The sequence below is a fragment of the Panthera onca genome, chromosome E2, assembly GCF_046562875.1.
Source record: "Panthera onca isolate mPanOnc1 chromosome E2, mPanOnc1 haplotype 2, whole genome shotgun sequence".
NCBI lineage: Eukaryota > Metazoa > Chordata > Mammalia > Carnivora > Felidae > Panthera > Panthera onca.
This window is the reverse complement of record NC_138353.1, coordinates 60,514,871-60,542,225: the sequence shown is the minus strand read 5'-3', so window position 1 is coordinate 60,542,225 and position 27,355 is coordinate 60,514,871. Positions and strand designations below refer to the sequence as shown.

The 27,355-nt window shown below is 62.4% G+C and overlaps 1 protein-coding gene across 7 annotated transcripts in view; it reads left to right on the top strand.

The window, feature by feature from the left end:
• The window catches only part of CBFA2T3 (CBFA2/RUNX1 partner transcriptional co-repressor 3), an 84,454-nt gene that overhangs the window by 13,990 nt on the left and 43,109 nt on the right, over positions 1–27,355 (top strand). For 2 of the 7 annotated variants that reach the window (XM_078439134.2, XM_060649939.3), the window contains exon 2: positions 14,055–14,169. The gene's annotated coding sequence lies outside the window, so the exon portion shown is untranslated. Of the gene's footprint in view, positions 1–13,999; positions 14,170–18,337; positions 18,423–18,968; positions 19,338–27,355 lie in introns of those variants that run through there. The other 5 variants (XM_081791369.1, XM_078439131.2, XM_078439129.2 and 2 more) reach the window with 5 other exon arrangements.

Sequence of the window (27,355 nt, the reverse complement as noted above, 5' to 3'; positions counted from 1 at the left end):
GCGCCAGGCCGAGCCGCTACCACCTGGGATTCCGAGCAGGCAGCTCTCGCCAGGGTCAGAACCGTGCCTGGCAACCGGGCGCTCAAGAAGCACCAGCCGAGAGAGGGTCCCGGATGGCTGAGGGTCAGGGGCTCCGATGGACCCTGGGAGCGTGACGCCGAGCGGAGGAACCAGACACAAAGGCCTCACACCGAGTGATTCCATGCACATGACTCGGACACAGCAAAGCCAGAGAGACAGGAAGTGGGTTCCCGTTGCTGGGGTGGGGGGGGGGGGCGCGGGATGCCAGCTGATGGGAACCGGTCCCTCCTGCGGGGACGAAAGCGTCCTGAAGCTAGGCACGGTGGCGGCCACACTGTCAGGACGCTCATGGCCGCTGAATCGTTCATTTCAAAATGGTTAAAATGGGCAACTTTCTGTTCTGTGTCTTTTGCCACAATAAAAATAACCTTGGGGCGCCTGGGGGACTCCGTCGGTTCAGCGTCGAACTTCGGCTCAGGTCATGATCTCGCAGTTCATGAGTTCGAGCCCTGCGTCGGGCTCTGTGCTGACGGCTCGGAGCCTGGAGCCTGCTCCGGATTCTGTGTCTCCCTCTCTCTGCCCCTCCCCTGCTCGCGACCTGTGTCTCTCTGTCTCTCAAAAACGAATAAATGTTAAAAAAAAAATTTTTTTTTAATAATCTTAATTTTCTTTAAAGGAAACATAAAAACGAGGCCGAGGATGGACCTTGAATCCAGGCCTCAGGGTCCTGTTGACTCCTACGGTGCCTGTCCCACAGCAGCCGCAGACCTTGGAAACTCGTTAATGGCCTTGCTCCGGGGCACCCTGTGTCCCACCCCTGCTTCTAGGGCCTAGGGTGGCGCTCTCTCCCTTCCCCTCACCCGGCCTCACCTCCAGGCTTGCTGTGGGGGGAGCCGGCCCCCAGCGTCTCTGCCTGGGGCCTTGGAGCCGAGAAGGGGCACCGTAGCCCCCTTTCCTGGTCTCCTCTGCAGACCACACGGGGCACAGATTTGTGACGTGGGGGGTGTGCCCCAGACTTCACCTTCAGAGCAAGTCAATGCAAGCCACGTCCGTGTGCAGAAACCGGGCAGGGAGTTGGTGCCGTGACGCCCACCACGGGCACGGGGCACTAGGGACGCCCTCCCGTTGTCACACCGGCTTCTGTGCTGGGGGCGTGCAGAGTCCCCCCGGGGCCAAGGGAGACCCTGATTGTGCAGGCACTCCGCGGGGCTCAGCAAATGCCACTCTTAGAAATGTGATTCCCAAGACCCTCTCAGACTCTGGGCTCCACTGACTGGCCCGGGCTACAGCCCGCTTCCCCGGGGCCCGGGAGCCCTTCCAGGGCTTGTGACAGGCGAGGCTGGCCTCTCCAGCTCCTTCCCGCCGAGCGCGGACCTGGCTTCGGCAACCTTCGCGGCACGGTGCTTCCGCTGGCCCCGGCAAACAGAGCGAGCTCGAAACCCACTTGCCTTCAAGTCCTGGGTCACACACGACCCCTGGGGGTCAGCCGCCCCTGCAATCCGTGGATGACTGATACTTTTGTCACGTGCAATTAAAATGTCAAATTTGGGAACCTTCCACCACTCACCCTCCTTCCTGCACGTCTCTGTCTTCGGCCATGAGTCGTGTGGCTTTTCCGAGTCTTCTTTGCACACCTGTTATGGCAGGTTTAAGAAAGTGCTAGAGACCCTGGGGCAGAAGGAAACAAGGGAGGCCCCAGAGACAAGCGGACAGCAGGCTACACTCCAGCACCTACTCACAAGATCTCAAACAACTCACGCCACGGATCCCAACCTTGCCTTCCTTTGCTTCGTCCGTGGATAGAGCTGAAGTTAAAAGTCAAATTTCAATAAATTTTTTAATGTTTATTGTTGAGAGAGACAGTGTGAGCAGGGCAGCGGCCGAGAGACGGGGAGACACAGAATCCGAAGCAGCCCCAGGCTCCGAGCTGTCAGCACAGAGCCCGACGCGGGGCCCGAACCCAAGAACCGTGAGAACACGACCTCAGCCGAAGTCAGACGCTTAACCGACTGAGCCACCCAGGTTCCCCTAAAAGTCACATTTCAGATAAACAGCTGAATATAAGCATGTCCCCAATATTGGCTGGGATACATTTGTACTAAAAATTGTTCATCATTAATCTGAAATCCAAATCTAACTGTGCATCCTGGGTTTTTATTTCCTACATCTGGCAACCCTGTCCATACAGAACTTGAACCCTATGTCCAGTGGGATCGTGTGCAGCTGCAAATAGCAGAAAAGCTAACAGGAGTAGAGACCAGGTTGTTTGTTTCTGTCCCGGTGACGAGAGCCCAGAGGCGAGCCGCTCCGGCTGTAACGAAATGCCGCCATCTGGGACGGAGGCTTTTTTGCTCTGGATTCTACCCTCCACATACTTGTGGCTTCCGGGCTGCAAAGTGGCTACGCCACCTCCAGGCATCGCATCTGCCTTCCAAGAAGGAAGAAGAGGAAGAGAGAAGAAAACTGGGCCAGCCCCTTTTCCTAAGGAAAACGGGGGCTTTTGTAGAAGCCTCACTCAGCAGACTGCTGTTTCCCCCACGACAGGGCTCCTGTCCGCGTCTCCGAGGCTCCTTCCCAAACCAGGACTTTCTGACTTCTAATTTCACATCTTCTCTGCTGTCTGCAAGCGGCCTCCACACGCGGGGCCCCATCGGCCCGGCTGTGGCCCCACCAGGTCAGTACAGCAGGCAGCCCCGTGAGCGTTCTGCCACTGGCCGACCTCAGGACCCTGGAGGACGGGGGAAGACCACACTGCCCTCAGCCCCCAAGCCGAGACATCATTGTAATACCACTTGTGTCTGAAGGGCCTCTGGAGGGCAAAGGCGGCGGGAGCAGTGACCCGGGGCCCGGGCTCATCCCCAAAGGGTCTCCTCGTATCCCCGAAGGCTTCTACTGAACATCGTTGGAGGGGACAACAGACCTGTCCTCCTTGGAACTTCTAAACAAAGAGCCGCCCCTCCTCCCGGGGCTTCCCTTTCCCCGAATTCTCTCCATCTTTGCAAGCTTCTCTGGGACCCTTCTCTCCTGATTCTCTCCCCTTCGCCTGGCTTGCCTCCGTCTTGCTCCCCCCGCCTCTCTGACAATCACAGCATCCTGCTAATTTACTTCTAGAACATTGTCTCCTGTGCCTGAGCTTAAGGGGAATAGCACGCCCTGCCCTCACCACCCATCCCAGACCGCCAGGCCCCCGTGACAGCCGCCAGCCACCCCGGGGGCCCAGGGGCCCCACACTTTTCCCAGGCCTGGCTTTCCGTGCCAGTCTGGCCCTAACTGTGCGCCCGCGATGGAGAGGCGCCCCCGTTCGCCAAAGCCCGTCAGTGGTCACAGCTGCTATTCGTGTAATGGTCCAGTCACATCTGTGAGAGCAGGGCCGTTTTGGTCCCACAGGTCAGCGCCCTTGGCTCCGGGCACAGAGCCTGCCCCACAGTGACTTCAAGTGACCCAACCCCTTTACCAGCGGAAAAGGGGTGGGCCCGCTCATGTCTGCTGGAACCAGGGCCACGAGGACGCTTTCACCCCATTCCCCCGATCCCCAGCCGTGAATGGTGCCTGCCACGACCCGGCCGGGGTGGGTGCTCGGAGGGGAGTCGGTGGGCTCGTGGTCTACGGTGGGGGCGGCAGAACTCGGACCCAGATTCGCTGGAGCTCGTGCTCACATACCAGCCTCAGTCTCCCCATCAGGAGAACGGGAATTTCTCCCCCTCCTCAATCGCACAGGCACATGGCACCCGAGGGCCCTTGAACCAGAGCATGTCTGCGTGGGAGTCTTGCCCTCCCCCACCGCCCCTGCCCTCCCCTACTTGGCATCCCCCGCCCCCCGAGATAAGACTTCTCCTTCCCTCCACGAGGAGTTCCCCATTCGAGGCGACCGCACCACCCCCCACTTCTCCCCGGGGGTTTCAGGTTCTTAGAATTATTTTAGGTCTTCTTCCCCACGCGGCCTGTTCCGGAGCCTTCCCTCCCAACGGGCTCCCTCCCGCTGCGGCTTCTGGGGCTCCCTGCGCCCCGAACTGTCCTGCCGGAGCCCCACCGATACGCGGCCTGCGCCCTTGGGCAGGGGGGTGGTGCTGAGGCTCAGAGGTGCTTTGGTCCTGGGTCTGCTTGGATTCTAATACAGCTTTCTTGAGACAAGTCACAGAGCGTATGATTTACCTGCTGGACGTGTACGAGCCGGTGGTTTTTAGCACATTTGCAGAGCTGCGCAGCCACCCGCACCTCCTAATTCTAAAACATTTCCATCCCTCTATTAGACGCTCTGTGTGGCTTAGCGGGGCCCCCTGCCCCCTGCCCCGGCCTCCCGCAGCCACCCACCTGCCTCTTCTGGACATTCGCATAAGCAGGACCCTGTGACAGGAGGCTCTGTGTGCGGCTGTCACGCAGCACGACGGTTTGGGGACCCACCCGCGTGTGGCATGAATGGGGCCCACATTCCTTTCCCCGGCTGAGTCACGTTCCTCCGTCTGGACCGTGCCCGCTTCTCAGTTACCTTTGCTCAAGAGCCCGGTGTGAGCCCGGCCCACTGCCTGTGCTGTGTGTGGGACAGGTGATCTCCCACCCCCCTCTGGGCATCGCCGGCCATCCAGTGCGGCCAGCGAGAGCAGCCCCACAGGACTGGCGTGCAGGTGCAGCAGGGAGGCCTGGGGACGACCCTGGTGGGGACTCCGGCCATCGGCCTCTGTGTGCAGAGCTGTGGCGGACACAGTCTCGGCCCGGGGCGCCCCTGCCACGGGGACGGAGGCATTTGGGGGGCAGGCGACAGTGGCAACTGGCCAGGGGTCCCGGGGAGCAGGCTCGATTCCCGGGTCCCCGAGCACTTGATGCGAACAAAGGAGTTCTGTCCTCAGTGGGTCCCGCTCACAACGGCCCTCGGGCGCAGCCACGGGGGCTTCAAACCTCAGGGCCGGCTTTGTTCCGGATTGGGGGGGAGCACCCTGGGCTCCTGGCCACCGTGGATTTGGGGCTGAGCCACCATCACGCACACGCCGCACCTGCCGGGGCTCGGGGGTCTTCCCGCCCTGGCCCCGCACGGCCGCACGGCCAGCTGCCGGGGTCTGGCCCTGAGGTCCCCGGGGAAACGCTGGGCACGCTGTATCCGTGTGGCCGGGAAGGGGTGGAAGGCATCCTGCCCTGGCCATTGAGGTCGGGAGGTAGGCGCCGTTTAACCTCCGCCATCCCTTCGAGCCTGTGCCTTTGCGGGGTTTCCCGCCTCCGACTCAGGGGCTCCTCCTTGTTGGGCACCTGAGGCTCTGCCCCAGGAGTCCCCACCTCCCCACCCTGAGCTTCGTGGGGGCCTGGGGCCAGGTGGGGGAGAGCGGCAGGAGCCCGGCCAGCTGCCCTCTCAGACCCTCGAGGCCACGTGGCTGACACAGAGTCTCCTCCCCAAAGTCTCAGGGGAGGGCGTGTCGTGCTGGCCCAGACCAGTCAGCGACCGGGCAGCTGTGGCTGAGGGGCCGGGTCACCGAGTGGACCTCGGCTGTGGGATGGTCCCCCGGAAGGGGCCCGATGTGGTCAGTGACGCCTGTATGTGGGCGTGGCCGCGCTCAGGCCTGTGTCGTGTCAGGTGCGTCACACACGAGGATCCTGGAGGAAGGGACTCTTCAGCTCAGCAAATGGAGAGCCTTCGTGGCGTCAGAGGGGAGGGAGCGCGGCCCGTCCCTGGGTGTGCAGGACGGCGGCCCGTCCCCTCCCCGTCCCTGCTTCTGCTGGCTCCACAGCAGCCCCGCCCTGACCCTGACACCCCAGCTCGGCAGCTCGGCGGCAGGGACACTCTTCCACACCCAGCTTCGGGCCGGGAAGTTTCCGGAGGGTGCTGGCGGGTCTGTTTCCAGAAGAGGGGGACCGTGCGATCCGGGTGACCCCCCCCCCAGGCCGTGTCACGTGCCGTGAGGAGGAGGGTGGGGTGGGTGCCCATCTCCCCATGGGACGCGCAGGGAGACTGAGGCTCAGACACATCCTGGGGCCTGCTCTGGAGGTCAGAGCGCAGCTGCCTCTTCTGGACAATTCCCCTTGAGAGAAGCCCGGAGGCTTCACGCTATTAAGAGTCACGGGATGTAGTCTCAGCCAACAGTCCCAAAGGTCTATCTTCCCAGGAGTAAATTTTGACTTGGACAGGCAGAAATCACAGTCCCCGGGCACCGCAGAGCAGCGGAAGACGCTGCCGTCAGCAGTGACACGGCCTAAGAACAGAGAAATCTCACCTGTCTCTGCTCCTTGCCCTGCTCCCCAGAGGAGTCCCCCCCGGCCGTGCTCCCCCCCCCCCTGGAGCCCCCAGCTCGCTTGCACTCGGACCAGATCCTCCTGGCCCACGCGCCTCACCACACCCCCAGCCCCACAGGGTGGGGCAGGGGCCTCAGGCTGTTTCTAGAATCTGAATTTCGGGAGCAGGGTCTGGAGCCTGGGGAACATGGTCTGGGGTCTCGGGAGCGGGGTCTGGAGGGACGCCGGGCGCAGTGGACAGGTGCCGCACACCTCCACACCCTCCCTCAGGCCTCCAGGGCTGCGTGAGCCCGGCACAGGCACCGGCCGGGCGTGACGTTGCCGCAGCCTGGCCGTCGGGGCTGGATAACGTCTTCCAGGAGAGGAGGCAGGTGGGGCTGGACTGGGGGACCCACGCACTTGCTTCCAGGCTTCTGTGCCACCCCTTGTCTCTCGGGGGCCCAGGCATGCCGGGGCGGCGGGGGAGGTGGGAAGCAGGGGGTCTCACCGTCCACAGAGATCTTTCTGTCCTCACCCGGCCTCAGAGCTGCTCACTGCACCAGCCCCGCGGGGCAGTGGGAAGACGAGGACAGACTGGACAGATGTTCATCTGAACAATCGGGGCTTCTTGGCCAGAAAAGACCCTGCGGGGGTCATGTTCCCCTTTGGGCCCCTGCGGTGACCCTCCTAGAACTGACAGATGGAACCTGGCCAAGCAGAGAGGCCTGGCCGGGACGCGGGGCCTCCCCGCTCTGCGGCCGTCTCCCCACGTATGAAATCAGGGCTTTGGTCTGGTGACACTTCTCCTTCTCTGTGCCCTGCTGTCGAAGGTCACAGACCGAGGACGGTGGGAGGGGCCCCAGGCAACTGTGAACACGCCGAGGTACACGGAGGGCAAAGGGGGGATCCAGGGAGCCCAGAGGAAGGGTGACCCCACCCCCAGGCACACCGTCCCTGCCCTGGTGCCTTGTCCTCTGTTAGTGCCCCTGGGGGCTCGGGGTCGCTTCGGGGGATATTTAATGGACAAACGGAGAAGAGGTGGGTTTTCCTTTGTGGGCGAGGATGACCGTTGATTCCGTCAGCTGCTCTCTCAACAGCAAACACAGCGAAGCCATCTTGACAGAGCCCTGAATGTGGGTTCTGGATAACTTGGGGGCACAGTGGGGGTGCCAAGAGGTCCCCCGGCTCCCGGGAGAAGCCGTGAGCAGCTACACTTGGACTGTCATGGGGGTGAGAGGGAGGCCTCCCCCAGACTCCAGGAGGGCAGGACAAGGAGGCCAGGTGGAGCTCGCCGGCAGAATGTTCCAGGTAGAGGCAACTTTGCCTCAGGTGGAGGCAACGTGATGGGCCACAGCTCCAGAGCGACAGTATGGGAGGGGCCTTTATCTCAGGCGGGAGTGACAGGACCAGATTCGTCTTGCAGAAAGCCGTCCTGGCGCCTTGCGGGGAAGCGTCCGGTGATAATAACGGCCTGTTATCGGAGCAGGGGATTCACGTGGGCTTGGAGACCATCCGTCCTGGGGCCGCGTCCCTCTCGGGCCGACACCTGGGCCTGCCCGCCCTGGCACCTCCAGTCTGTTCTTGAGGCCCACAGAGCTCAGCCCCCCCGCCAAGCTGCCTGGGGGGGGGGGGGGAGAAAGGGGGCTGCTGGGCCGTAGGGGGGGCCACAAACCCACCTCCCCTCGGGAGCCGTGGGGTGACGGCGTGTGTCAGCCAGGGTGCCACAGTGGCCGGTGACAGAAACCTTGCTGGGGAGCTCGGGCAGGACGGGGATCGTGCTGGCTCAGTGACAGGCCTCAGGAAGGGCAGGGTGGACAGCTGCGGCACCCGGCTCCGGCCACGTTGCTCAGGACACCGCCTGTCGAGGTCTCTCGTGGCAGATAGGCGCGGCAGCTCTGGGCCTGCCTCCCAAGCAGAGCAGAGGAAAAGCTCCTCCTTCTCTGTTCCAGGTCAGAAAACTTCCAGGGAAGGATCGTGACTGGCCCGGCTTGGGTCGCGCGTGCCCTCCTTCTGGGCCAAGCGTGGAGGGTTGGGGGTGAGCGGTGTTCTGGGCAGACCTGGGGCCTGAGCAGGGGCTGAGGAGCCCGTTATGTACTGCAGGTGCCTTGTAAAAGCAACTCTTTTTTTCTCATTTAAAAAAGCAAAACTAGGGGCCCCTGGGTGGTTCCGTTGGTTAAGCGTCCAACTCTTGATTGTGGCTCAGGTCATGATCTTACGGTTCGTGGGTTCGAGCTGACAACACAGAGCCTGCTTGGGATTCTCTGTCTTCCTCCCTGCCCCTCCCCTGCTCTCGCTGTCTCTCAAATGAAAAATAAACAAAAAAACGAAAATAAAAACAAAACAAAAATGTGCAGATGAGGATGAGAGGAAAGGAGGTGAAGAGGCGCAGTGAGCCGGCGGAGGCGAGGGCCACGTGAAGGGTAACCGTGGAACAGTCGCCTCACAGATCCCTGCCGAGGCAGTGGGCGCCCTGGGCGGGGGCACAGCGGCCACCACACAGACGGCCCCACCCTGGGAGGAGAAGAGCACAGACGGACATGCCCCAGGCACGAGGAGGGCTTGGGTGTCCCCGAGTCCCTGAGCAGGCCTCTGAGGCGCAGCCAGGGGACGGAGCAGGCCACCAGTGCAGAGGCCACGGAGGGCCAGCAGGTGGCTGTATGCAGCCCTGGTTCTCAGGGGGAGTTTTGGAGGAAAACGCAAAGAGTGAAGGAGTTTACTGTCTCTTGTATTTCTTGCCGTGGGATGTACCTATTCACACGCTTCGCCCATTTTTATTCTGTATGTAGGGCTGTTAGTCCTTTGTTACACGTGTTGCCAACATCCTCTCCCAGACTCCTCCTTAACTTATGGTTACGTATGGCCTCGTCGGTGCACAGCCGTTGATGTCCATCTGGGTTTTTCTCTGAGTTTCCTTCATCATAAACAAATACTATACAGAGACTTGTATTCTTTTCTGATACTTTCCCCGTTTTGTTTTTCACATCTTATTCCTTAACACCAGTGGAGTGTCTTTTCAAAACGTACCGAGGAATATATACAATTTTTTCCCAAAATGGGAGGGAGAGTTGGCCTGACACCATCTCCCGACGAGTGCCTGGCTCTCCGGGGATTTAAATGCCACCTTGTCCCACCGGCTTTCCCTGTGACTCCTACGCCGCGGCCGATTTTCCGGCAGGATGTTTCTACTGCTCGGCCCGATCCTCATCTGAAATTGAACAAAGACAAGAGAGAACTCAGGACCCGTCTTTGGGCCACGCTGGCTCATTATCGTTCCCACCTTCCAGAGACAGGAAAACCAGAAAATTAGAGAAGCGGAAAGTGGGGTCCCAGCCAGCCTCCGGCAGCCCCGACACCCTTCCCGGGCCCCCCGTCCACACGCCTGGCTCTTCATCTGACGAGCAAGAGTGCACGGGTCACCACCCCGCTCCCTTGTCGAGTGGGGCTCGAATCCCACAGACTTGATCTAAGCACGGCGGATGGGCAAATGTTCCAGATTTGTCCCACAGCCTCATGGTTTGGGGGCCTCCTTAGGTGGGTGCGAGTCTGTGAAAACCGTCCTTCTCTGACTTCGTCCGCAATCCCTCAGGACAGCAGGGACGGGAATCCCAGAGAACCAAGGGCTGCAGATGAGGTGCCTCGTCCCGGCGAGAATCGTCTTGGGGCCAGCCGTGCGTGCGGCACCGTGGCTCTGTGCACGCGGGGTGACCCCCAGGCTGCGGAGCCTTCCGGCAGGTCCCCAGCAGAGCCTGGCCCCTCGGACAGCCGCCTCCGCCACAGGCGGCTCAGTCTTGGTTCCCGCCCGCAGTCTGGAGGGGAGATGGGCCACCCTCCCGCGGCCTCCTTTCTTGTGACCGTCAACCGAGGTGTGGACAGGCTGGCAGACGGGGGGTGGCAGGGCGTGACTGGCAGCTAACAGGGCAGAAGTGGGAGGCGAGGGCCGGCAGCGCGGCGACAAGGGGCAGAGCCGCCCCCCACCCTGCGCACGGCCACCTCCACACGAGTGCTCGGGGTCCCCGGCCCCAGTCTCCCCGTCCAACCTGCCACAAGGCGGCGGCGGGGGGGGGGGGGGGGGGGGGCAAGGTTGAACGAGAGGCAGTTGGGAAAGCGCCTGTGGCGCACCTGAAGGCGCGGGAGCTGGCAGGTGGCCTCGGGGACCCCGCGGGCCGGCCGCAGGTGGACACTGCGCTTAGGCCCCACCTGGAACAGGGATTTTAGCTGCCTGGCTCCGCTCACACGATAATTAATGATTCTCCTGGGAGAACTTGACGTCACGGTTCTCTCAACGTGACCGCCATTCTGAGTTCCCAACTAAAGCTTCTACACAGATGGAAACAGCCGAGCTGGAATAAAACAGTGGGATCGCCCGGAGGAGTCTGCCAGGACTCTGGCCTCCGAGGTGCCCGGGCCGGGTCGGGGGAGCCCCCGGGGCGGCGGATGGGGGCCGGGTCAGCCAGGACCAGCCACGCCGCACCCCAACCGCACCCGTCACCTGCCCCTCTTCTGTGCACGCCGTCTGGCTCTGGGCCACCAGCCCCCGACACCCCTGCCTAGGGCTCCCCCTCGGCCGCCGCAGGGGGGGGACGCAGACGGGGAGTGACCGTCCCTGAGCGGCCCTCACCAGAAGGGACAGGGCATCCCGTGCAAACACTCCAGTCCCCGGTCTCCTGGCAGGACGGCTCTGAGGGCGCTCCTGCGGGTCCCCCGGGACGCCCGGAGGACAGAGCATCAGCGGCCCTGAGTGGACTGGCTGTGTCTGTCCGTTCCTTCCCTTCCCTGCCCAGGACCTCCCGGCAGCACCTGCCGGCCATCCGCTGGCCTCCTCTGTGTCCTCCTTCCGGGGGATCCAAGGAAGCCTCCACTGGTTTGGCCCTGCCCCTAGACGAGGCATTTCCCCTCCCAGAACCTGCAAGGCTGGTCTGAGCACAGAGGGGGAAACTGCCTGTGAGTGGCTCTTGACACGCCTGGGGTCCCTCCTTCCCCAACTTCCCCTCCTTCCCTTAAACCACCGAGACCCACATGGAGGGCAGGGCGCTGGGGGTCTTCCGGCCGTCTCAGGGGGGAGAAATCAGCGGTGGGAATCCCGTCTTCATGTAAAGTTTCCGTGTTTTGCTCCCCATGGGTTTTTTGGGCACTGATTCCAACATTTTTAAATGTTGGGTTAAAACGTGGTTTATCTCGAATACTGAGTTTTTGGTGCCGCCTTAAAATTTGCGCCTGGGCGTTTGCCACACAGCCGCCCGGGGTGCTTCCTACGTGCAGTGAAGTCGGGGATGATTGATAGGCCACCGTGGCCCCCGGACGGCTGTGAGGGCCCTCTGGACAGGAAGGCCAATAGCTTTCGGTTGCAAGAAACAGACATTTTGGCGAAAACCAGCCTGAACAATAAGGAAACTTACTATTGAAATGGCAAGCTTGGAAGTAGGGTGGGTTTCGGGGACGGCCGGGCAGCTCAGCGATGTCCCGAGCGGCCCCCTCCTCTGTTCATGTGACCCCCACACCAGCGCCGTCCTCAGGTGGTGGCCACGGGCAGTGGCAGGGCCAGGGCGGGGAGGGGGCAGTGTCCCGCACGTGGGAGACTCTGCCCACACGTCTCGGTCGGTCGGGGACGGGTCACGCGTGGTGCTGGAGCCGGTCAGCCATGAGGGTGAGCCTCTGTGCACCTGCAGATGCGGGGGGCGGGGGGGCGGGGGCTGAGGGGCTGCCGCAGGGAGGCAAGGATCCCGGACCCCTGTGGGGGTCGCGCTTGGGAGGAAGGTGAGGGCGAGAACGGTGGAGGCCCAGGCAGCAGGGTTCCCCACAGAGACCCCAGGGAAAGCGTTTCACAGGAGGAGGGCGCCTCTGATGCCTCAGCCGCTGCCACAGGCTCCTTCCCGGCTCGCTGGGGCGGGTGGGCCCGGCCTAGCCTGGTGCTGGAGCCCTGATGCCGGGTGGGCAGGATGACCCCACAGCCCACCCCTCTGCCTTCCCGCTGCGTCTCCGCCTGGGGCTCCGGGTGGGGCTTCCCCTGGCGAGAGGGGCCATCCCTGGTGGGAGTCGGGCTGGCCTCAGGTGAGGGGCCAGGGGACGAGGCCAAGAGACGGTCCTGGGGACGGGAAGCTTCCTGGTGTCCGCACGGGCCACGGCTGGCGGCCGGGCAGCAGGCCACCCGCTCACGCCCAGCGCCAACCCGTCCCCAGCTTCCCTGGAATGGTCCCTGTGCCCTCACTTCCCAAAAAAGGCTCACGGCTCCCTGCCTGGGCCCAGCCCTGATGCCCCACCTGCCTGCACCTCCTTGCTTGCAGAAAACACAGCTTTTTGCAATTCTGGCGGTTTTCGATCTTGCAACGAGATTGCAGAGGGCCCGTGGACTGGTCAGCTGACTAAGTCATTCTGTGACCGATCGGCATGTGGTTCGGGCACCAGACTGTCTGAAGAGGCCACAGTGATATCTCGGGAGCACAGAGGCCTTTCATCCTGACCTACTTATTGACGTGATTCACGGGAGATCCCATGACAGGAACGGATCCGCGTCTAGTCCCACCTTCTGGCAATAATACAGAAACCACTCGAAACTCTGCCTCGTCCCTCTTTTCGATACCTGTATTTCCAACCGAAACTTCCTTTTTACACTAACTCTCCAGATGTATACTGAGTTCACACCCTTTTTGCTGCCAGTGATCGTGACGGCAGCCCGACGGAGAAGACAGACGACCTTTAGCGGCAGAAAGCATTTAAGTCCCGATATTCCATTTACGTTGTTGTGCGTGATAGGAAAATAAAAGCTTTCAAACTGAAAATACATTAGGATAGAATTCTGGTGGGTGGGATGGACATAAACAAACCAGGAGAGAAGGGAGCTGTGTGAAAATCCAGGGACAAAGAGGGGCCGTTGCATACGCCTCGCGCTGTGCGTGCCCTTTATCATAGGAGATGTTCAAAGTGTCACTGACGGTTCTTTTCTTTAGCCTGCTGGCCTTTTTCTTTTTAAGTTAATACGATTTATTTTGAGGGGGAGTGTCAGGTTTGCAGAAAAGCGGAGCACAGAACAGACGCTCCCAAACACCACGTCCCCACAGCCGCTCCCCTGTGATTAACATCTCCCGTTGATGTGAAATTACTGAGCTGACATCGATACATCAATAGTTTTTCTTGAGTTTATTTATTTTGAGAGAGAGAGAGAGAGAGAGAGAGAGAGAGAGGACCCCAAGCAGGCTCGCGCTGCCAGCACAGAGCCCGACGTGGGGCTCGATTCCACGAACCTCGAGATCACGACCTGAGCCAAAACGTGGTCAGGCACTCAACCAACTGAGCCACGCAGGTGCCCGTCACTACATTAATAGTAACCAAAGCCCACAGTTTACATCTGTGTCCCCTCTTGGTGATGGACATTCTGTGGTTGGGACAAAGGTACAGTGACACATACCTACCCTCACAGCATCACGCAGAGGAGTTTCACTGCCCCCAGAATCCTGTGTTCTGCCTGCCCCCTGCCCCAACCCCGGCAACCCCCGAAGCCTTTACTGTCTCCATAGCCCTCCTTTTCCAGGTGCCACATGTTGCAATCGTACCGCACGGGGCCTTTGCAGACGGCTTCTTCCACTTAGTGATGTGCATTTAAGTTCCTCCAGGTCTAAATGGCTCTTTTCTGTCGCTGAGTGACACCCCGTTTTCTGGACGGACCGCACTATCTGTGCCTTCATCATCGAAGGACGATTTCATTTCTTCCAAGCGTGGACACCCGTGAACAGAGCTGCTCTAAGCATCGACGTGCGGGTTTTCGTGTGGGTGTAAGACGTTTGGGTAAATAGTGAGAAGCACGAACGTGGGATCGTGCGGTAAGAACATGTTTCGTTTCGTAGGAAACTGCCAAACCGCCTTCCGCAGTACGCGTGCTGCCCCGCCTTCCCGCCGGCACCCGGGAACCCTGCCACCGGCCCTCGTCGGCCCCGTTCTCCATCTCAGCGCTTCTAACAGGTAGGTGGTGATGGCTCTGTTTCCCTGGTGACATATCACGTGGAACCCCTGTCCCCATGCGTCTGCGTCATCTGTATACCTTCTTTGGGGACGTGGCTGTTCAGGTATTTCGCCCATTTTTCAATTGGGTTGTTTGTCTTCTCGCTGAACTGTAAGCTCTTTGTACGTGCCCTTCATCAGATGTGTCTTTGCAAACACTCTCTCCCGGTCGGTGGCTCGGCTTCTCACCCTCTCGACGGTGTCTTTCCCAGGGTGGAAGTTTCTCATTTCGGCGAAGTCCTGCTCATCCAATTTTCCTCTCACGGATTGTGCTTTTGGTGTCGTATTTGAGAGCTCTCGGTTTCGCGGTGCCCGGCTGGCTCGGTCAGGGTTGATGTCGAGGTTGTGAGTTTGAGCCCCAAGTTGGGTGTATTGATTATTTTAAAAAATACGTTTGTTTGTTTTTAAAGTTCTTTGTTTCAGCTTGGGGGCTGTGTGAAAATTCAGATGCCAAAGTAGAGTTTACTTGCGTATTTTAAATGGATAATGGTGGCTATCAAGTGGTATCTAACTCATCTGCCACCCTTTTTTTGTAAAAAATCCATACTTATGGTGTGTCACATTTTATATTCTTGGCAGCTGCTTAAATTTCCGTTCAGTTTTCAGATATAACAGAAGCACGTTTAAGGTGGTCCAGAGTTGCTCGGAATTGTTTTTAAAGACCGGTGGGTCTGCGGTGGCTGACGGCCTGGACTCCGGGCCCGGCTGACCTGCGGGACCCGGCTCTGCCTAAGACGTTCAAGTACCCAAGCTCTCGGGACCCCAGGTGTCCCCCTCGGGCCAGCGAGACCCGTGGCAAGCCCCGCCTCCCAGGCCGGTGGTGAGGGCAGGACCTGGCGGTGAAGCTCGGGGCACCCGGACGGGGCTCCGTATGGCAGCTCCTATCGGAGGTCGGGGTAGAGAAACCGGAGTAAAGAACCCAGTTCAGGCGTTGCCTCTGGCAAGTGCAGGTGACCCTTGAAACACGCGGGTTTGAAAGGAGCGGGTCCACTCATACACAGATGTTTTGCAGTGAACACAATACGGTGCCGTGAATGTATTTTCTCTTTTGATTTTAAGAACATTTTCTTCTCTCTAGCTGACTTCGCTGCAAGAATGCAGCATATAACACACATAACACAGAATATGTGTGAGCCGACTGTTCATATTGTTGCTAAGGCTTCTGGTCAACAGTACACTATTAGCGGGTCACCTGGGAGGCTCAGTCGGTTAAGTGTCTGACTTCAGCTCAGGTCAACGATCTCACGGCTCGTGGGTTCGAGCCCCGTGTCGGGCCCTGTGCCGACAGCTCGGAGCCTGGAGCCTGCTTCGGGTTCTGTGTCTCCCTCTCCCTCTCTCAGGAGATGAATAAACATAAAAAAAAATTTTTTTTAAAGCCAGTGCACTCTTAGCCAAGTGTTTGGAAAGCTATGCGCAGATTTGTGACTGCACCAGGGGCTGGCGACCCTAAGCCCCACGTTGTTCAAGGGTCAGCTGTACTTACAAGTTGTATCTTTGTCAAAACCCTGAGCCGGAAACTGTGGGGTTGAGAGAGATCACATGTGGGTGCTGCCCTTCAGGGCTCTTTGTTTTTGGGGGGGGGGGGGAACATCAAGCATAGACGCGTTAGAAGTAGCCGTTGGAGAGGACTGGACGTGATGGGGCTGTTTTCCCAGGAGCAGAGAGGGCAAGGCCGCAAAGACACCACTCAACTGCAAGTCAGAAATTCTGGGTGCTGGGGCGCCTGGGTGGCTCATTCAGTTGAGAGTCTGACTTCAGCTCAGGTCACGATCTCGCAGTTTGTGGGTTCGAGCCCCGCGTCGGGCTCTGGGCTGACAGCTCGGAGCCTGGAGCCCGCTTCGGATTCTGTGTCTCCCCCTCTCTCTGACCCTCCCCTGCTCACACTCTGTCTCTCTCTCTCTCAAAAAATAAATAAACCTTAAAAAATTTTTAAAAAGAAAGTCTGGGTGCTGGTCCCAGCACTGGTGCTGTGAGCCCTCGGGCAGAGGGCGCTCCCTGTGGGCGAATGCTGGGAACAGGACGCTGGTGGAGGGAGGCAGAGGCGGTTGTGCCCTGAGGAAGGGGGCACGGGGCTGCTGCCTCTGCAGATGCTGGCTCGCTGCAGGCCTTGCAGGGGGGGCCCCCGATCCCCACTCGTCTCCCTTCTCCTGGCCCTCCTGCTCTGCGCCCCTCGACCCAGGGCTTCCGGGGTGGCGCCTGCCTTGCCCATGATCCGGTCTCCTGGGGGGTGTTGGGCCTTGCTGGCCAGACTGCATGCGTCTTTTGGGGAGGGATGGGATTCTCTGCCTTCAGTGTCCCCTCACGGTGCCCAGAATTGTGCCCCAGCCATTTCCAATGTGAGTGACCAGACCATGGGAAGCAGCAGGGAGACCAGCTGGGTGAGAGGCAGTGTGGGCCCGTGTGGCCGTGGACGAGTCAGGCAGCCTGTCAGAGCCCCGGTCCCCCCACCTGTAAAACAGAGGTCCGGTACACCTGCCTGGCAGAGGGATGAGAATTAACCGGGGAAAGGCCAAGATGGAACTCAGCTCAGTGTGTGTCCCTAGCAGGCCCCACTCGGGGTCCACAGCGGCTGTCGTGACTCACCATGGCCACCATGTGGCCCCCATCTGACACGGTCAGTCCCCCCGGGGCAGAAGCCCCATCTCCAAAGCTCCTTCCCTCCCTCCAGCCCGTTTGCTCAGGCCAGCAGCATGGCCTTTGGGACGGTCTCCAGGGCCTAGAGCTGGGTCTCAGAAGAGCACGGCTTCTTGCTTGGGGTCAGGGATCTGTCGTGTCTCAGATGCCTTTGCTACAGGTAGCCCTGTTCCTAGGGGTCCCACTTGCAGCACCCCGGGCCCAGGCTGGGTCCGGTTCTGCTGACGCTCGGTGTGAACGCACCGTTGTCGGGGGCGGCACTGGCCTCCCTGCCCGGCTGAGGACTCCCCGAGCTGGCTTCTGGGCGTCTGCTGTCCGGTCACCCCATCTTGCTCCCTCTTTTGCGTGTTACTCTCTCTGAAGCCTCGAGGCATCTTAGGACTAAACCCGGGAGCTGTCCTGCTTTCTCAGGGACTCATAAAATACTAGTGCACCTTAAAGTCACTGCTATCTCAGGGTCCATGGAGTAAAGAGACTGCTACTGATAACGACTGGTGCCTAAAACCTGTGGCCTTACACGGCAGGCCTGATGCTTTCAGACCCGTGTTCTTCTGTGACGTGGGCTCAGGACCTCTGCTCCTCCACGGGACTGGGCTGAGCCCACACGTAAGCACATTCTGGAAACAAGGGAAACAGATACCACCATCCCTGTTGTAATTAAACCGTTTTCCGCACCCCCTGTGGCTGCTGCAAGGACAGAGGCCCAGGAGGTCAAGGGTGACCCAGCTGACTGGACCCCTGGGCACAGCTGTGTGTCCAGGGGCTTCCTCTGCCTAGCTCGGCCCCAGGGGCAGGGCTCCGTCAAGGAGAGGTCACGGGCTGGGGAGAAACAGGCCGGTGGAGCAGACCCACGGAGGAGAGGGATCTTTTTTGGCACATTGCTGCATTTTTATACTTGGGAATTAGGGGCCTTGGACCTTCGTGTGCAGATTTATGCCAAATAAGATGCAAATCAGGGCGCTGCTCTTCCGAAGTTCTGGGCCCACTGCGGGCAAGGTCGTGACCCTGGGACCCCAGCTCCTGTCTGAGAAACGAAGCATGTGTGGGCTGGGGGAGGAAGGGAAGAAAAAGGCACGGATTTACTGTAACGTTCTAACCAGGCAAAGGCATCGAATACGCCACAAAGCGCTTTAAGGCAAGAGGCAACCTGGGTGGGGGTAGGGAGCCAGGGCCAGGGCTGCGGTCGGGGAGGAGAAAGGTGGGTGCGCGGGGGAGGGGGGGCCGGGGCTCCGGCTTGGGGCATTTCTGCAGACATTAAAAGAATGATATGCAAATAAATGGAAAGTACATGCAAATGCCGCGGGCCGAGCGGCCGGGGAGCTGGGGACCCCGCGCCCCCTGCATTTTTGCCCGGGTTAATGCGGGGAGGGGGCGCGAGGGGCCCGGGGCGCGCGGCGGGGAAAGGGCGCCCCCTGCCGGCCGAGCGCGGAAGCGGCCCCGGGCCCCTTCCCGCCCCACGCGGCCGGGCGGGCGGGGGGCGCGGCGCCCGGAGGAGGGGCGCCTGCTACTCGCCTCCCGCCCCGGACGCCAGACGCGCGTCTCCTAAAACTACGAGGCCGGCGGTCGCCGACTGCTGCGAGGTGGGTGTGCGGCGGCGGCGGCGGCGGCGGCGGCGGCGGCGCGCGCGGCTCCAGGCCCCACCCGCCCGCCCAGGGCGCGGCCTGCGGAGCCGGCGAGGGTGGGCGCAGGCGAGGGGCCCGCCACACACGGCCCCCCGCGCTCCCTGCACGACACCCACGCTGCTGCCCCCCGAGGCACCCCGCGCTTCCGCACACTCACCGGGCACCACCCCTTCCCCTGCAGGGAAGCGCGCACCCCCCTCCACGGCACTCCGCCCCCCCTCCCGCCACGGCCCCGCACCCCGCCACCCCGCCACCCCGCGCCCCCGTATACACACCCCGCTCGTCCTCGCAGCCGCGCCGCCGGCCGAGTTGGCAGGGCGCGCCCGGGGCTCCGCGGCGGGGACGGCGGGGGCGGCTGTCTGCCCGGAGCGGCGGCGGGCGGAGCCCCTCTCCCGCGCCGGCCCCGCACCGAGCCCCCCGGGGCGGAGCCGAGAGCGATGGGCGCGGGGCGGGAGGCAGGTGGCGCGGCGGCGGCGGCGGCGGCGGCGGGGGGCAGGAGGCGGGGGCGGAGCGCGCGGGGCGGGGGCCGCGGGGCCCCGTGAGACGCTCGGCCGAGCGCGCGGCAGAGAGCCCGGCGCCGCGAGTGGAAGGCGCGGCGGCTGCACCCGCGCGGCCGCGGAGGCCGGAGACCGCCCGGGGGCGGCGTGCGCGCTTTGTTCCCGCGCGGGGCGGCCGGGCGGGGGCAGCGAGCGGCGGGAGCCGAGCCCGGGCATGGCCCAGGCGGCCGCCCCGCGCGCCCCGGCGGCCCCGCCGCGCGCCTGAGGACAGCGCGCGGGGGGTGGCGGACCAAGTTACGGAGGCGGGGACCGAGTTCCGAGGAGAAGCCGCTTCGGGAGCCTCGCAGCCGCCGGACCTCCGGACCGTAAGTGCCCGGTGCGTCCCGCGCGCCGCCGCCGCCGCCGCCGCCGCCGCCGCCCCGACTCCGCCCGCGGGCTGCCGTCTGGCGGGGGTGGGGGGGGGGGTCTCCTAGCAGCCACGCGGAGCGTGCGGGCCGTCCCCGGGCGCCCCCTCCCCACTTTGGAAAGTTGGAGCCCGCGGCGGGGTGGGGCCAGCCCAGTCAGTGCCCACCCACTTTGGTCCCTCCAGCCCACCCCTGGAGCCGAGCTTGACCTGCCGGGGGTGTGGTCAAACCTAACGTGGGAACTGCGTGCGGAAGGTGGGGTGTCCCGCAGGCTCCCCGTCTGGCACCCAGGCTTCCTGACAAAAGGCCCGGGTCCAGGTGACAGGGGACTGGGAGGGGACGCAGAGAGCGGCCCTAAGAGAGATGGGGGTGGGGGGCAGAGCTCCCTCTGTGCCTCCCGCCGCCGCCGCCGCCGCCGCCGTCGTCTTGTTACAGTCCCTGGCCCTGCCCCCCAGGCAAGGGGCGGCAGGTCAGCGGTGTCCGCGGTTAATTGGTGTTGCGGTGAAGTCGGCCCGGAGACTGGGGGGTGGGGGGCTGCCCCCACTCCCCGTGTGTGGGGACAGGGGCTTAAACGACCCTCCCTGGGGTCCCAACAGCCCGCGGTGCCTGGGGCGCAGCCCTGTGGCAGTGATCATTCACACCCGTTGGGAACCGTCCATCTGCGTGTTGGGCAGGCCTGGAGCCAGGCTGTGGGAACGGCTCCGAGGGAGGTGTGAGCCGACGTGGAGGGACAGATGGCTGGAAATTCAGCCCTAGACGGGCTCACAAGGAGCGGAAGGCAGCCGGGCTGGTGGCAAGCCACACTCTGAGCTGCTGGGCTCTGAACACACAGCCCCAGGCTGTCCCTCCTTCCGGCCCCTGGGAACTGCGTTGGGGGGGGGGGGGCGCCACAGAGGAGCGAGCAGATCCCTGCAAGTGTGGGGACCCCTCCCTCCGAAAACGCCCGTATTCCCCACCATCTGGACCTTGGCTGGCTGACTGCAGGCCTGTTCCAGAGACTAGGGGGAAAAATACTTCCTTTGAGAGCAGAGGAGACCCCATAGTCCCGTGCGGGGCGCACTCCTCTCCGGCCCTGGGGCCAGGATGCCGCCTCATTATGTCTAACTGGGCGTGTGTTTCCTCTCCCGGACCCAGAAACAGGAGGTTCCCAGGGCGGCCCGCGGAGCTCGGGGGCTGTGGCCGCCAGGGCTGATGTCGTATCCTGGCTTTGCTCTCGCAAGTTGCTGCAAGGCTGGAGAAACTTCCCGCGGCTGGAGCCCCAAGGTGGGGGGCAGGCCGGGCGGAGAGGACCAGAGGCCGCTCCTGGCAGGGGCAGGAAGGCCAGTCCACGCCTTCTGGGCACGTTCTTAGAGAGCCAGCGCGCGACACGCATTTGCCCCGCCCCCACCCTGCTCTGTCCTCTGGTCGGGGAACCCAGGAGGGCAGGGGGTTCTGTTCTTTGCCGCCCACAAGCCTGTGCTGGGACCCCGCTGTCCGGGACCGTGTTGCCGGGCCCCTCCTGTGGGCTGAGAGGGAACGAGGGAGGAAGGAACGAAGGATGACTGGAGCAGATGTGGTGTTGCCGGCTCCCCGGGAGCTTGACAGACGCAGGCTGGGAGAACATCACGTTAGGACCGATTTTCCGGTGGAATCCGTCCCTCTCTGGAGGTGCCTCCATCTACTAGCGATTGGGGGGAAGGGACAGTCACGTGGCTGGCAACTGTCTGTTCACAAGCCCAGCCAGGGCTGGCGAGCCGGGAGGTTTCGGCTGGACGTCTCCCTCCAGGACACTCCGGGGCTCCCCTGGGCCACCCACAACCCCTTTCGGGTCCCGGAGCACCTCCTCGGTCACCAGGTTATGCGCGTAATTGAGTTACCACCTCCAGGAAATCTCTGAGTTTGGCTGCACATATTTTCATTTCTGCATGACTGGAAGAAATTAATTTTCCTTCCTACGCAAGGATCTGAAGCCGCCGGCAGGCTGAGCCACTAATCCGCAAGATCCAAGCCAGCGGGGCCGCCACCCCGGAGGCCGGCTGCTCCGGCCGAGGGTGGGGTCTGGGCGAGGCCTTTCCCTGCCACCTTCTGGAACTGGCACGGGCGGGCCTTCCCCACCCCGGCTGCACCGTCAGGGGGTTGAGGTCAGGGTCGTCTGATTCACTGCAGCCTCCCTGGCACCAGTGGGCCTCCGTTCCTTTCTGAGTCACTGGACAGATGTGCACGTACACGTGTGTTCAGGGTGCAAGATGTGGAAGAGGCACCGCGACCCGTGTCCCTGAGACGTGGCGGAGAGCCGGCATACAGTAGTCGCTTAATTAGTGCCGCTTTCCAGGAGGGAACTGGCGTTTCTGTGGGGCAGCGCCGTCCTGCCCACTGCCCGGCTCTTACCTGCCAGGGTATCTGTCCCCCACCAGCAGCAGCCCGAGCACTCATACTCCCTGCCAGAGGCGGGGTGACAACCGGCCAGGGTGGAGGGACTTTAGTTCACTGACGCCCAGAGAGGCGCTGGCCCCTCCTTGTCCAGCTCAGAGGGGAGCCCAAGCCTGCCTGTCGGCCCCGCCCCCTCTCCACAGGGAGTCCCCAGCGGCCAGAGGCTCCCCAGCGCTGCCCCGCCGTGAGCCGGCCACCCCGTGCCCGTGCTCCCCGTCCCTGGCCTGACTGCCCGCACCCCCACACACACCTGCAGGGAGCGGTCGGTGCCCCAGAAGTCAGACCCCCACCTGACAGGGCCTCAGGCACCTGGGGCACGGCTGTGACTGATGTGAGGGGTGGCGCCTCCTGAAGTCAGAGACTCCCTAGGGCAGGGGGAGAGCACCTCTGCCGGGTCTGGGTCGTGGAGGCCAAGGCGGGCGCCCTCGTCCTCCCCCACCCTGTGGGAGGATAGGACCTTGTCCGCTACTGTAGGAGGGTGTGCAAACATAGCATTGTTGTGTAACTAGTGTCACCTCTCAGGCCTGGGGGCGGAGGGTTCTGGCCCCTGTGAGCTGTGAGTGTCAGGAGGGTGGCCCTGCCCTGATCGCACACGACTGCGTAGAACTGGCCCCAGAAAGTGTTTACCACGCAGAGCTCACACGCTATGTGGGTCGTGTCGTGCCCACAGGGACAGAAGGGTAATGACCAGAGCTCACGCGTCGGGCACGCAGGCTGTGCTGGGCTGGGCTTCCTCTCATGTAATGTCCCGACAACCCTGAAGGTGACTGCTGTCCCATTTTCCAGGCGGGGTCCCCGAGGCCCAGAGAGGTTCGCCGGAGGCAGGCAGGTGCCCGGTGCTGCTCCTGTAGCCGGAGGGTGGACAGGCCCCCCGAGCTTTTGCACAGTCCCGCGTGTCGCGTCAGGCCCTGTCACTGTCTACGCACAGTGTGGCCTCCCGGGGGGACAGGGGTGGGAGACCACGGGTGTGTGGCTTACTCAGAGTCCCCACAGATTCTGACGTGTCCGGGGGTGGGGGGCAGGAGGAGGCTGGAAACTCATGACTGGCGGATGTCCATCTGGGGTGCACCCTGGAGGGCCGGGGCTCATGGGCCTGAGGCTCCTTTTGGGGGCAGTGGGTCTCTGGGATCGCAGCCACACCGGGCGAGCACCGTGCTCCAAGGAACCGGCTGCCGGGCCGTCCTTTGTCCCGTTCGAGCCGGCGAACCGCACCTCCGGATCTTGACCCGGGATCTTGACCCCACACTTCTGATTACCTCCGAGGTTCCGGGGCTGGGATGCGGGGCTGGGAGAGGGCGGCGGGGCTGTAGGAGGCGACCCGGCCCCCGAGTGCCTCCGAGGGCGGCCGTTAGCCAAGAGCACGGCTGCAAGCGGGGGCTGGGCCGTCTGGAGACAAGTTCCTGGACTGGAAACGGCCTTCGTAGTCTCAGTGGAAAGACTGAGGCCTGCAGGCAGAGGCCTGGCCTGCGGGGTGGAGACTCATGATGTAAAAGTGACAAATAACTGGTTCCTCGTTCCTGCTTCTGAGCGCCCAGCCCGACCCGGGCCCCGGGGCCCCGGGCGCAAACGGCTGAGCCTCCGCCTGCGACGGGCCGCGAAGACGCTTCCCACCCCGCGCTATCTGCAGCAGTTTCCTGCAGCAATAAAACAGAAGTTAAGACTTCTGCTTTTTGTAATTCCTGGGGCCTCACGGGGAGCCAGATGTCACTGGGAAGGAAAACAAAGATCTGCATTTGGTTTGGCCGTAATAAGGAAGACGCCTCTCCTGGCTCTGCCGTTGACCCGCACGTTCTCAGCCGCCGCGTCCCCCCCACCCCCCATCACAGTTCGCTCGCGGGGTGGCCGTCCGCGGCGGCCGGGAGTCTGGGATGCCCTTGAGGCTGGGAGCCTGCTGGGTGTGGCAGGAGGAGGTTCCGGTCGTCATCTGTTTGCTGGGACAGAGGAAAGCCTTTGGCAGGGGCAGGGCAGGAGATGTGGGGGTGGGGGCGGCGAGAGGGGCTCTTTGTGAGCCCGAGGCCCTGAACGGACCCGTGGGGAAGTCCCTGCTGGTCACTCCCGACCCGGGAGCAGCCGGGAAAGCCTGGGCGAAGCCAAGCCTGGGAAGGAAAGTCCTCCAGCTGTCGTGGGCCCTTCTCCCCAGCAGCAGCAAGCGGCCGTTTTCAGGAGCAGAGGAGGCCTTAGGCCCCCATCCAGCTCGCGGAGGCCCTGCCCCATCTGCTGAGGCAGCGGGGAGGGACGGGCAGCAGGCTGACTTCTCTGAGTCCCACCGCTCCCCTCCCAGTGGCTGTGTGACGACACCAGACGTCTCACCCTCTCTGTGTCTCCAGTTTCACATGCAAAATGCAGTCACGCGGGCTCCTCCCCCTTCCGATTGTGCTGAGGTGTATCTGGCACGTGGGCTGTCCTTGCTGATCGCTGCTTGTGGACGTGGCTGTCGCGTCCCCGCCTCTGGGGAGTACCCAGTGCCATCCTGGTGCCCTCTGGCGACTGTGGGAATCGGGTGGCCCTGCGGAGGGAGGACCCTGGTGTCCCTCCTGCCCAGCCCGCCCTGTGCAGGGGCTCACCCGCCCTGCATCTGTGTCCTGCAGCACAGCTGAGGCCCCGTGCCTGCTTCGTGGCGGGGACACTGGAGCTGGGCCTTGGTGGCGGAGGTGGGATTGCAGCTCAGGAACCCAGGTCACCTGCCCCTGGAGCCCCTGTGTTTCTGCCACGCCAGGCCCCCCAGACAGCCGGAGGCGAGGAGTCCTTCACCAGGCCTCCGGGCTCCGCGGCCCCCACTTCCCCTGGCCGCCCCTGCCGCCCTCCACAGCCCTTTCCCGTCATGCCCCTGCATCTGAGCAGCCGGAACGGGCGCTGGCCACCCCAGGGCTGGGTTTGGCTGCGTCCCGGGCCGGTGAGGCCGCAGGTCGGCAGGTGGCCCTTCTGCTGTCTGGGAGAACGTGTCCTTCTGAGCCCCGGGTGGAAGCAACCGGCTGGGTTGTGCCCCTTACACCTCGCGGGGGCCCCGGCAGGCTCTGGTCCGCAGGCAGGGAGCAGGGGGGCCGTCGCCCAGGGGCGGCCGTCTGGTGTGACCGGTCACGCCCCGCCGGAGCCTGCGAGGCCCTGTGTCACACACCTCCTGGCCCTGCGGTGGCCTCAGGCTCCTCGCCTTTTGTACGGGAAGTGCGCCCTCTTGTGGCGGCTCGGGGCGGGGGTGGGGAGGTCTGGCTGAGACCCTCTCCGCGGGCCCGCCGCCCAACTGGGCGCAGGGAGTCCCTATCGCCAAGACGTGGCCCGTCTGGGTGCCTCGCGGAGGTTTAGGGTCTCATTTGCCTGCTCCCGCGATCTGAGTCAGAGGGTCCACTTCCTGGGCGCCCCTGGGGCCCCAGGCCGCGTGCTACAGGAGGCGTTCTGGAGGACAGCTCCTTCCAGGGCGCCCCGGCTCACACCAGCCCCGCGTGCCCGGAAGTGTGCCCGGCGCCCGCGAGCAGGGCACCCGTGGCCGAGGCAGAGGGCGGCCATGTGTGAGAGTTTAGATCGTGGCCGCGTGGCCGCCAGCACCTCTAGCGACACATGTTGTTTAAGCCAATGTCTCCAAAATGTTGTTTTCGCTCTGCAACTGCTGTTTTAAATCGCTGAGAGCTTTCTTTTTTTTTTTTTTTTTTTTTTTAGAGACTTTGAAGTTGTGTACGCGTCTTACGGGCGAGGTGTTTCACTTCTGCCCAGCCGGCTTGGGCGGCTCATGGCGCTGCGTTGGGCAGGACAGGGCCAGGGCGCAGGGATTCCCAAACCACACAGATGAGCCCTGGGGTGGGGCTGCGCGGTGTGAGGTTGGGGACAGCCTCGTGCAAGGGCAGGCAGCAGAGACGGCGGCCGAGTGGTGGAGCCAGACGGCAGCGCCGTGGGGCACAGTGGACGCAGAGGGCGCTCTGGCTTTTGTCCCTGGAGTCACAGAGGCCCACGGAAGCCCCCTGAGCCTGGCTGGACGGGGCCGGGGCTGGTCAGATCAGCATTTTGAGAAGGCCGCCCAGGGAAGAACATGGGGAGACAGAGGCCGTGAGGAGGACAGACACAGGTCACTGAGTGGGGGGATCAGGGTCAGACTGCTAAGGGAGGCATCCGGGGTGACCCCAAGTCCTGGTCAGTCTCCAGATGGTGTACGCGTCCAGGAGAGGCCACAGCGGCTGCCCCTCGCCCCGCACACCTGGCCTGGAGCGACCAGCCTCAGCCCAGAGGCCACTTCTGTCCAGCAGCTGGTGTGTTGGTGGAAGAGTCAAGCCCAAACAGGCGCATTTCCCAACCACCTTCGCTTTGCCAGATGAGGAAGGGGAGGCGGGGGGAGGTCCCCGTGCGGGTGGGTGGTGTCCAGCCGGGAGAGCAGCTCACTCCCGGGACCGGGACCGGACCGTCCCCCTGCCCGGGGAGTCCTCGTGCGTGTGAGTGTGCACATGAGGACTGTGCACAAAAGCGTGTGTGAGGGTGTGACTACCGGGCCAGAAGGAAGTGTGACCTTTGAGCTGGCTGTCCAGAGGGCCGCTTCTCCGGGGCACTCGTGGGGAGCCCAGGGGCCGGCCTCTGTGTCCAGAAGTGGGGAGAGTCACGGCTGTGTAAAGTGTCACCAGAACAGACCGGCTCCACCCAGGGCCCCACAAGCCAGAGACCTAAGTCAGTGTCCATTGAAAGGACTAACAGAGGACCCGGAGATGGGACTTTATCTCCAGGACACCTGTCACTACACGTCTAACAGAGTGACCCTGAATGCCTGTCACTACACATACATGGACTTTCTCCAAAATGCCCGTCACTATACAACTACATGTCTGTCCCGGGACGCTTGTCCCTACATCCCTAGCGTGGACTATTTCAGGATATCTGTCACTGTCTACGTCTTATGGAGTGACCCAGGACCCTGTCACTACATATTTACACAGACTGTCCCAGGACATCCATCACTACCGTCTATGGGGACTTTCCCACGACACCTGTCATTATACATCTAATGGACTGTCCCAGGACTCCTGTCACTACCATCTACAGGGACTGTCCCAGGATGCCTGTCACTGCACATCTAACGAGCTGTCCCAGGACACCTGTCACTACACATCTACAGGGACTGTCCCAAGACACCTGTCACTACCATCTACAGGGACTGTCCCAGGATGCCTGTCACTACCATCTACAGGGACTGTCCCAGGATGCCTGTCACTACCATCTACAGAGATTGTCCCAGGATTCCTGTCACTGCACATGTAATGGACCGTCCCAAGACACCTGTCACTACCATCTACAGGGACTATCCCAGGACACCTGTCACTGCATATCTAATAGACTGTCCCAGAACACTTGTCACTACACATCTAATGGACTGTCCCAAGACACCTGTCACCACCATCGATAGGGACTGTCCCAGGATGCCTGTCACTACATATCTATAGGGACTGTCCCACGATGCCTGTCACTACGCATCTACAGGGACTGTCCCAGGACACCTGTCACTACATATCTATAGGGACTGTCCCAAGACACCTGTCACTACACATCTACAGGGACTGTCCCAGGACACCTGTCACTACATATCTATAGGGACTGTCCCACGATGCCT